Source organism: Ornithorhynchus anatinus, chromosome 1 (genome assembly GCF_004115215.2).
Source record: "Ornithorhynchus anatinus isolate Pmale09 chromosome 1, mOrnAna1.pri.v4, whole genome shotgun sequence".
NCBI classification, from domain to species: domain Eukaryota; kingdom Metazoa; phylum Chordata; class Mammalia; order Monotremata; family Ornithorhynchidae; genus Ornithorhynchus; species Ornithorhynchus anatinus.
Window position 1 is genome coordinate 143,012,958 of NC_041728.1, and position 10,877 is coordinate 143,023,834.

At 41.9% G+C, this 10,877-nt stretch overlaps 2 non-coding genes across 2 annotated transcripts; one reads left to right on the forward strand and one right to left on the reverse strand.

The window, feature by feature from the left end:
- Positions 1-616: 616 nt before the first annotated feature.
- Positions 617-754, forward strand: LOC114815906. Its single transcript, XR_003763703.1, has one exon. It is a non-coding gene; the product is annotated as a small nucleolar RNA SNORA7 (small nucleolar RNA).
- An 8,561-nt stretch (positions 755-9,315) lies between these two features.
- Positions 9,316-9,453, reverse strand: LOC114816928. Its single transcript, XR_003764742.1, has one exon. It is a non-coding gene; the product is annotated as a small nucleolar RNA SNORA7 (small nucleolar RNA).
- Positions 9,454-10,877: the final 1,424 nt, after the last annotated feature.

Genomic DNA, 10,877 nt, shown 5'->3' on the forward strand with positions numbered 1-10,877 from the left:
AGCTTCTGCTTCATCTCCCCATTTCCATTAAAAACCAAGTCACCAATATGTTAGTGTAACACTGATAGCACTCAGTAATGCCCGGCCTAAAAGACATTTATTTAGATTAGTAGAATGCCCTCCAGTATGTGGTTCCTCTTGAACATGGCTATGATTGTCATCTTTGAACTCTGGAATCATTCCTTATTACTCTATATAATGGAGGAAACAAATACATATCTAACTATCAGCATGACCCTTTACCTCTTTGCTTTTAACAATGCCAAATAGCCCAGATAACTGAGTATCTGTTAAACCTTGGATTTTGGCAAATAACCTTAATACTCATGTTCTTCACCGAAATTACAGAAGAAAGAATGAGAAACATGGATTGTGGCAAATTCTGCTTCTTCCAGAAATAAAGTTGTCTGAAGGCCCGAAATCCTCCCAATTAATCAGTCAATCAATCTGTATGCAGAGCACAATACTAAGCACTTGGGAGGGAATAATACATCTCTCTCAGAAGCAGGATTTAGAGAGCCAAACTGTATGTTAGGATCCCATAGTTATTTCTTACCTAATATATGTAACAATTTCAGTCCACTCACACATTTTGACCCATGCTACTTGCCAGTGTCCCCTCTCAGGGTGGCACCTGGAGAGTTTCCAGTATTCTCCTAGTCTCGTCTATGGGAGGGAGAGTCAATCAGAGGCCTACCCATTCCATTCCTAGCTTGGGCAGTGGTTAGTGAGTGGAAGGCAATCTGCTACAGGGCAAAACTCACCTGTTCTGGGCAGTAGCGGCATGGGAGAGAGTCAAAGGTGGAGAGTCAAGTTGACTGTATGGAAGAAGGTAAATGGTAAATCACTTCCGTATTTTTACCAAGAAAACTCTATGGATATGTTACCAGAAAGACTGCAGATGAAGGTGGGGCATTCTGGAAGAGATTTGTCCATGGAGTCATTTTAGGTCTGGAATGACTCGACAGCATAACATTTGAAAAGAGTTCCCAGCCTACTAAAAACACAGTTGTGGAACAACCAAGACTCAACTCCATTCACTTGTCAACAAAATAGGCTCATTTCATTTTCTAATGAGTTATCAATGTTTGGATTTGCTTCTGATAATGCCTCTGGTTATAAAAAGGAGATATTTAAATACGTTCAGTTAACTAGAAAACAGGCTTAGTACACCATTTTGTTCTGCTGCATGAGCTAATGAGCAAGGTAATAAGAGGTAGTGAAATCATGTCTGTCTCTTGCGTAAGCCATAGTATTAGCCTCGTTCATAAGAATAAATTGGACAAATATTGTATATTTTACCATAAAGAATTGCTTATCTTCTCTTGTTCAAAGGGATTTAGACATTGTTAACCAGCTACTATTAACATAGTTCTGTAAAATAAAAGCAAAATTTTTGGGGGGTCATAAAATTACAGCATTAAAAAGTAAAATGCAGGACACCACCTGAATAAGCCACTTTCTGCAAACTGCAGAATAAACACAAAGAACTTTCTGTGAAAGAGTGTAGAACTCTATCATTTCAGACAGAACTGAACAAGTCCCCTGTCTGCTTTCTGATAATTTTATGAACAGCAAATGGGATTTTCTTTTTCATTCAGATCACCTCTGTGTATGTTATGATGATGGGGATAGGGGCAGACTCTAGTTTCTTCACAGATGGAAAACAAGTCCTCTGTAAGGATTTCCATGCCTCTGAAAATGGATCTAAAACATCTTGAATGAACTAGAAGAGAAAGCAACCTGAGTGGTAATACCAAATCATCACAAACCTTTGTGTCAGGCCCGGCACTAACCCCTGGAGTAGATACAAGGTAATTGGATTGGACACAGTTCATGTCCCACAAGGCACTAACAGTTTTAATCTCCATTTTACAGATGAGGAAACCAAGGCACAGAGAAGGCAATTGAATTACCCAAGGTCAAAATGCAGTCAGGTGGCAGAGCCAGGATTCAAACACAGGTCATCCTGACTCCCAGTTCCATCCTCTTTCCATTAGAGTATACTGCTTCTCTGGTGTGTGTGTCAGTAGGCTTACTTTTCATCCTCTACAGCGAGAGAGATTGCTCCTCTGTCTGCTACCTTTAGTTGTGCCATGAAGCTGACATAATTTTTGTCAGCCCACCAAACCTACCAGTTGGCTGAAAAATGTCACATGTTCCCCATGTGTCTCAGTGGCATTTAACTTGGACAGTCAAATTATGTTGGACTGTCAAATTTTCAGCCGGCCTTTCCACTGTCCAATATAGATAGAGTGTCAAATGTTTGGTATTTTCATTGTTATGGCTCACCATCTAACTGCCTCAGACCCCATCATCGCGTTCTGTGGCTCAGAAGCCAGGTCCATGTTTCTAGGGGCCTGGAAGAGGAAAAAAAAGACTTTGGGGCAGGTGGGAGCGCAGCATGGCCTAGCGGAAAGAGCATGGGCCTAGGAATTTGAGGATCTGGGTTCTAATCCCAGCTCTGCCACTAGCCTGCTGTACAACTTTCGGAAGCCATTCACTTCCTCGTGCCTTAGCTGCATCATATGCAAAATGGAAATTATATACTTGTTTTCTCTTCCCCTTAGAGTGGTCACAGTTGCTGTCCCTTTTACACTGTGAGCCCTTTGTGGAAGAGCAACTGTGATCACCTGCTTATTCTGTATCTACCCAGCACTAACTATGTGTAGTTGCGTAACAAATGCCACAGTTATATTACTAGGGATTAACCATGAGAAACTCTAAATGTATTAAATTGTAAGTTCCTTGAAAGCAGGTATCATGTCTACCTACTCTATTGTGTTCTTCTAAATGTTTGTCCAGTGCTTTGTACACAGTAGGTGCTCAAGAAGTATCATTTATTTATTGATTGGTGAGCCTTGTTTTGATGTAAAGAATGGTGTGAATGATGGCATTATGTTAAGTGAAGTGTGTAACATATGGGATGCCACGGGTGTATGTCTATCTGGGCCTGACAGGGCTACCCCCGGTCCCCCTACTCAGTCAGTCAGTCAATTGCTTTTACTGGGGGCTTATTGTGGGCAGAGCACTGTTAAATGCATGGGAGAGTTCAATATAACAGTAAACAGACACATTCCCTGCCCACAATAAGCCTACAGTCCAGCCAGTTAATGGTAAAGGGATTTGTTAGTGATGTCATTTGACATAATTCAAAATCTAAGGGCATGAAAAACACTGGGTGGAACTTGTGAAATCCCAGAACTCTGAGAGATTGCATTTTCTTCACATGTGGTCCTAGCTGGCTAAGGACTTGGACTGATTAAAAGCTGTTGCTTAGGAGTGCAGTAACTTCTCTGCTTCCAACGTCTTATTCTGCTAGAGCCTGCCTCAATGACGGACACAGCGTTGAGGTCACTGGGACAACAGTGAGGTGGATGACAGTATGGGAGCAGTGAGAAAGTCTGGAATGCATTCTTTCTGTCAGAGAGAATGTATTGACAGTGTCTGATCTGATTACCTTGAATCTATCCCAGTCCTTAATACAGTGCTTGGCATATAGTAAGTGCTTAATAAATACCAGAGTAGTTGTTGTTATCATTATTGGCACTGGGTAGCTAGACCAGGGTCAAAAACCTGACCGTGTAAAACTCCAAAAGTATTAATGTCTTCTGTATCCTCTTCAACGCAAGGTTGGTGTAAAACATTAGATTGGTCCGTGAAGGCTCTAAACAGTGTCTTTTCTAGTGAAAAATAGTTTTCCAGATCCTGCTTGCTCTGCAAAGACACAGCCATTCCTAGCAACTTCGATTTTGTTTTCACATGTGATTAGTTGACATTTTCATCCCTGGCCCTTACTCCTAAAGTTACGTGAATTTATTGGTCACATTCTGTTGGCTGAATAAAGAAGTAAAAACAAATAAGGCTTCTTTTGGATCTACTCTTTTTCCTTGAATTCATATCAAGATTTTCTCCAAAGCACATTGCAGATAGAAAATAATGAGGGCTCTGCATAATGGTAATAATAATAATGATAATAATAATTGTGTTATCTGTTAAGCCCTTCCTAGGTGCCAGGAACTGTACTAAGTGCTGGGGTGAATACAAGCAAATCAGGTTGTACACAGTCCCTGTCCCACGTGGAGCTCCCAGTTTCAATACCCATTTAACAGATGAGATAACTGAGGCACAGAGAAGTGAAGTGACTTGCCCAAGGTCACACAGCAGACAAGTGGCAAAGCCGGGATTAGAACCCATGATGTTCAGATTCCCAGGCCCATGCTCTATCCACTTACATCATGCTGCTTCTCTAATGCTTTGGTACCCCTGAGAGAAGATGAGGGCTCCCTAAAAGAGTGAGTATAAATTGAGAAGAGATCTCAGAACATTCATTCAATAGTATTTATTGAGTGCGTATTATGTGCAGAGCACTGTTCTAAGCGCTGGGTTAGATACAGGGTAATCAGGCTGTCCCATGTGAGGCTCACAGTCTTCTCTGTGCCTTGGTTTCCTCACCTGTAAAATGGGGATTAAAACTTGAGTTCCTTGTAGGGAATGAACTGTGTCCAATCCAGTTACCTTGTATCTACTCCAGGGGTTAGTGCCGGGCCTGGCACAAAGGTATGTGATGACTAGGTATTACCACTCAGGTTGTTTTCTCTGCTAGTTCATTCAAGATATTTAGTGCTTACTATGTGCCTGACACTGTACTAAATCCTGGGGCAGTTACAAGCTAATGAAATTGGACACAGTCCATGCCTTACATGGGGATCATTGTCTTAATCTCCAGTTTACAGATGAGGAAACTGAGGCCCAGAAAAGTTTTTCTATGATATTTATCAAAGCCTCACTATGTGCTGGGTTAGATACAAGCTAATCAGGTTGGAGATAGGTAATTTCCTATGTATCAATTGTAACTCCCATTTTACAGGTGAGGCAACTGAGGCAAAGAGAAGTGAAGTGACTTCCCCAAGATCACACAACAGACAAGCGGTGGAGCAGGGATTAGAACTCAGGTGTTTCTGACTCCTAGGCCTATGCTCTATCCATTAGGTCATGCTGCTTCTGAAGTCATTCATTGGAGATTTTGGAACGAGTGGTATTAGTGAAGTAAAGAGGGCAGGAACAGGATTGTAGAGGATCAAGAAGGGAGGTCGAGGAGAGGGCTCGGAGTGAGACGGTGGATACAACTGTCAGTGGATCTTGAACAGAAATGGAAGGAGAGAGATGGGGTAATTAATATCTGGATGATCCAATGGAGTTCAGAGAAGGATTTTTTTAGAATTGGGAAAATGTGGAAGTGTTTGAAGTCAGAGGGGAGGGAACCGTCAGAGAGCGAGTGGTTCAAGATGGAGGTCATGAAGGGAAAGAGAGTGGTGCAAATGTTATTAAAAGATGAGAAGGGATGGGTTCAGGGGCACAGTGGAGAGAATAGATTTTGAAAGCGGGGGGAGATCTATTCCTGAGAGAAGGATGAGAAAAAATGACAGGATGGATATGGAGGTGGCACAGAGATGGACAGGTCCATTTTAACAGTATCTTAAAATGATACTGTTGTAGTTGAATATTGCAATGCTATTTAGAAGCATATGTCCTTATCTGTTCTCCACTGTAAATTGCTGCCAAAATATGAGTCACACTGAGGGCCAAAACGCCTTGCCTGTGGCCACACTTCAATCAGTAGCAGCCTAAGGGAAGGAAGCTCTATATTTTGACTTCTCTTAAGGAAGCGCCTGTCTAGAAAGTAGAACAGTCCTACAAACATAATGTGCAAATCAGCTGGCTGGTTGTTGCATCCTATCGAAGCCTCTTACCTCACCTCTGCGATCACTGGCCCTTTCTCCTGTGAACTCCAGTTCTCTGCTCATTCTTCCTCTTTCCTCTCGCTCTCCAATCAATCAAGCAGGGATATTGATTGAGCTCCTGTTGTGTACAGAGCACTGTACTGAGCACTTGGGAAAGAACAATACAATAGAATTGGTAAACCTATTCCCTGCCCACAAGGACCTTAACTGTCTAATACTATTCTTATTAACTGCTTCTGTTGCTTACCTTCTAGATAGAGAGGGACACATCACATGGGTAGGCAGGCAGTGGCATGGTGAATATGATATGGTTTTTTTAATCTGAAAGACTTTATACTGTTTTCCCAAGGAACACCAAAGGGATGTTGGGCTAGATCAACTAGGTCAAATCACTTAAATTGAAAATGGGTATACACTCTGAAGCTCTAAAAGAGAAGCAACATGGCATAGTGGATAGAGCACAGGCCTGGGAGTCAGAAGGTCATGGATTCCAATCCCCACTCCACCACATGTCTTCTGTGTGACCTTTGGCAAGTCACTTTACTTCTTTGAGGCTCAGGTACCTCATCTGCAAAATGGAGATTGAGACTGTGAGCCTGATGTGGGACAGAGACTATGTCCAAGCTGATTTGCTTGTATTCGTCCCAAGGCTTAGTACAGTGTTTGGCACATAGTAAGCACTTAAATATTATTATTATTATTATCATCATTATTATTGCTGGTTTCTGGATGTATAGACTCCCTTTTTTTATGGTTTTTGTAAAGCCCTTACTATGTGTCCAACATTGTTCTAAGCCCTGGTGTAGATAAGAGTTAATTAGGTTGGACACAGTCCCTCTTCCACATGGGGGTCACAGTCCAAGTACTGTTCTCTGTTTTTTTCTAAAACATTTCTGATGATTAGACTGTTAATATTATTGTTTGAGCATATACTCTGTGAAGATTACTGTACTAAATTATTACAGTTGTCTTCAAGGTGTTTACAATCTAATGGGGGTTCTACAATCTACCTTAGATGTTAAAACAGTGACAGGTTTTATTTATGGAAATAGAATCTTTTCACGTGCTGGGTTAGGAAGTGAAAAGTCAAACTTTTAAAGCAAGCCATCATCAAATGGAATCGGAAGCCAGTCACCTAAGGGGATTTCAAGACACAAAAGGCTAAGCAGAGAGAAGCTAAAGGAAGTCAGTCACTTCTGAAATCTGGAGAGCTGTGACTGCAATGGGAGGTAGAGAATTCAGTGCCAAAAATCTCTTGTACTTAGTCTTGGCTGTTGGCCATATCAGATTTCAGCAACCTAAAGCCAAAGAAATATAGCTTACGTCATTATATTTCAAATGAAAACTGCTAGTGTGTTTCTCATTAGTAAGAACAATTGAAATACGGAAGGCAATAAAGCAAGGGGCTGATGTTAAGATCTAGAGATGACATTTTGGAAACAGATTTCTTGAGGTTCCATGGAATGTTGGAAAAAGAATCCTAGGGTAAATACCCAAGCTACTCTTGTAGTAAGTCTGAACAATGGGTGATAATAATAATTATTATGATATTTGTTAAGCGCTTACTATGTGCCAAACACTGTTGTAAGCACTTGGGTAGATACAAGGTAATCAGGTTGTCCCATGTGGGGCTCACAGTCTTAATCCTCATTTTACAGATGAGGTAACAGAGGCACAGAGAATAATAATAATAATGATGGCATTTGTTAAGCGCTTACTATGTGCCAAGCACTGTTTTAAGCACTGGGGTAGATATAAGGTAATCAGGCTATCCTATGCGGGACCCACAGTCTTAATCCTCATTTTACAGATGAGGTAATTTAGAAGTGAAGTGACTTGCCCAAGGTCACACAGCTGATAAGTGGCAGAAGTGGGATTAGAACCCACAACCTCTGGCTCCCAAGCTCGTGCTCTTTCCACTGAGATATTTTCACTTATGTTCACATGGCAATCTGACTTATCAATCAGTCAGTGGCTATTGAATGAATATTTATTGAGCGCTTTCTGTTTACAGAGCACTGAATTAAGATCTTGGGAAAATGTAGTATAGAGTTAGTAGACATTCATTTATTCATTCATTCAATAGTATTTATTGAGCGCTTACCATGTGCAGAGCACTGTACTAAGCGCTTGGAATGTAAAAATCGGTAACAGAGACAGTCCCTACCCACTGACGGGCTTACAATCTAATCGGGGGAGACAGACAAAAACAATGGCAATAAATAGAATCAAGGGGATGTACATCTCATTAAAACAATAGCAATAAATAGAATCAAGGTGATGTACATCTCATTAACAAAATAAATAGGGTAATAAAAACATGATATCTGTCCTCGGGGATCTTATGATCTCAAATATTTATAATGATAATCATAATGTTTTTTAAGCACTTACTATGTGCCAAGTACTCAACTAAGTGCTGGGAGAAGTACTTGATGATCAGATGGGTTACAGTCACTCTTCCACACTGGCCTCACTACCTAAAGTGGAAGGAGAACAGTATTTAAACTTAATAATAATGGTACTTTTTTAACCACTTTCTATGTGCCGAGTCCTCTGCCATTTGTCTGCTATGTGACCTCTGGCAAGTCACTTAACTTTCCTATGCCTCACCTCATCTTTAAAATGGGGATTAAGACTGTGAGCTCCTTGTGGGATATGGATTGTGTCCATCCTGATTATTTTATATCTACTCCAGGATTTATTGCAGTGGTTGGCACATAGTAATAGTAAATACCAGAAAAAAAGTACTATACAAGGCACTAGGGTAGATTCAAGATAATCAGGTGAGGCACAGTCCCTATCCCACATGGGACTCACAGTCAAAGGAAGAGGAGGAATTATTGAATGCCAAAAGGATTGTCACTGTTTATTGTTGTATTGTTTTTTCCCAACCTCTTATTACAGTGTTCTGCCCACAGTTAAGTGCTTAATAAATATGACTGAATGAATGAATGAAAGTGAGGCTCAGATAAGGGAAGTGATTTGCCCAAAGTCATAAAGCAGACAGGTGGCAGAGCTGGGATTAGATTAGAACCCAAGTGCCCTGTCTCCAAGGCCCCTGCTTTTTCTAGTAGGCCATGCTACTTCCCTTCATCATTCCTACAGCATATCTGGTTGCTGACAACCTAGCATGTTCGAACAAAGGAATTCTATCTCAAGAAGCCTTTTCCCCCAGGATTCAAGATCTTGTTCTAGATAATAATGATAGTAGTAATAATAATAATAATAATCACATTTGTTAAGCTCTTACTTTGTGCCAAGAACTGTACTAAGTGCTGGGGTAGATACAAGGTAATTATGTCAGGCCCAGTAGGAGGGAGAACTGGAATTGAATCCCCATTTTGCCTTGTCTAATGTCATTGAGTCGTCTTCAACCCATAGCGACGGCATGGACACATCTCTCCCAGAACGTCCACCTCCATCTGCAATCATTCTGATAGCATATCCATAGAGTTTTCCTGGTAAAAATACAGAATTGGTTAACCATTGCCTCCTTCCAAGCAGTAAATTTGAGTCTTCGCCCTTGATTGTCTCCCATTCCCCTGCTGCCCAGCACAAGTGAATTCTGACTTGTAGCAGATCGTCTTCCACTTGCTAGCCATTGCCCAAGCTAGGAGTGGAATGGATATGCCTCTGCCTGACTCTCCCTCCTGTAGTCGAGACTGGTAGAGTACTGGGAACTCTCCAGGTGTGACCCTGAGAGGGGAATCTCCATTTTACAGATGAGGAAAATGAGACCCAGAGAAGTTGAGTAACTTGCCCAAAGTCATACAGCAGGCAACTGGCTGATTTGGGATTAGAACCCATGGTCTCTGACCCCAGGCCCATGCTCTTTCCATCAGTTCACACTAGTCCCCCAGCATGCTTGAGGCCCGAGTAAGAGATAGGGTGCGGTGCAAGAATATGCCTCCTCAGGAAACCCTCCCAACCCAATAGGCTATAAACACCAGTCAGCAGGATTTATTGAACATCTACTGTATGTACAGCATAGTATTAAATGCTTGGGAAAACACAACAGAATTAGGATACAAGATCCCTGGCCTCGAGGAGTTTATAATCCTGTGAACAGTAATACTGAATGCTGATGTTTATGCTCATTCCATAGAGAAGCAGCATGGCTCAGTGGAAAGAACATGGGCTTAGGAGTCAGAGGTCAAGGATTCTAATCCCAGCCCTGCCACCTGTCAGCTGTGTGACTTTGGGCAAGTCACTAAACTTGTTGGTGCCTCAGTTACCTTATGTGTAAAATGGGGATTGAGACTGTGAACCTCACGAGGGACAACCTGATTACCCTGTATCTACCCCAGCATTTTGAACAGTGCTCAGCACATAGTAAGCAGCATAGAGAAGCAGCGTGGCTCACTGCAAAGAGCACGGGCTTTGGAGTCCAAGGTCATGTCAGAGGTCATGGGTTCAAACCCCGGCTCTGCCACTTGCCAGCTGTGTGACTTTGGGCAAGTCACTTAACTTCTCGGTGCCTCAGTTCCCTCATCTGTAAAATGGGGATTAAGACTGTGAGCCCCACGTGCGACAACCTGATTCCCCTGTGTCTACCCCAGCGCTTAGAACAGTGCTCGGCACATAGTAAGCGCTTAACAAATACCAACATTATTATCATTAGTAAGCGCTTAACAAATACCAACATTATTATTTTTATAATTAAAATCCAAGTGTGTCTGGTCACAAGAGAAGCAGCATGGCCTAGTGGAAAGAGAACTGAGAGACAGGAGACCTGAGTTCTAACCCCAGCTCTGCCATTTGCCTCAGACAAGTCACTATATCTATGCCTCAGTTTTCTCATCTGCAAAAAATAGGGAAGATACCTGTCCTCCCTCCCTGTTAGACTGTGAGTTCCGTATAGGAAAGGGACTATGTTCAACACGATTCTTGTACTTGGAGAAGCAGCATGGCCTAGTGCATACACCATGGGCCTGGGAGTCAGAAGGACTTGATTTCTAATCCTGGCTCTGCCATTTGCCTGCTTTGTGACGTTGGGCAAGTCACTTCATTTCTCTGTACCTCAATTACCTCATCTGTAAAATGGAGATTAAGACGGTGAGCACTATGAGGGACAGGGACTGTGTCCAACCAGATTTGCTTGAATCCACTCCAGTGGTTAGTACAGAGAAG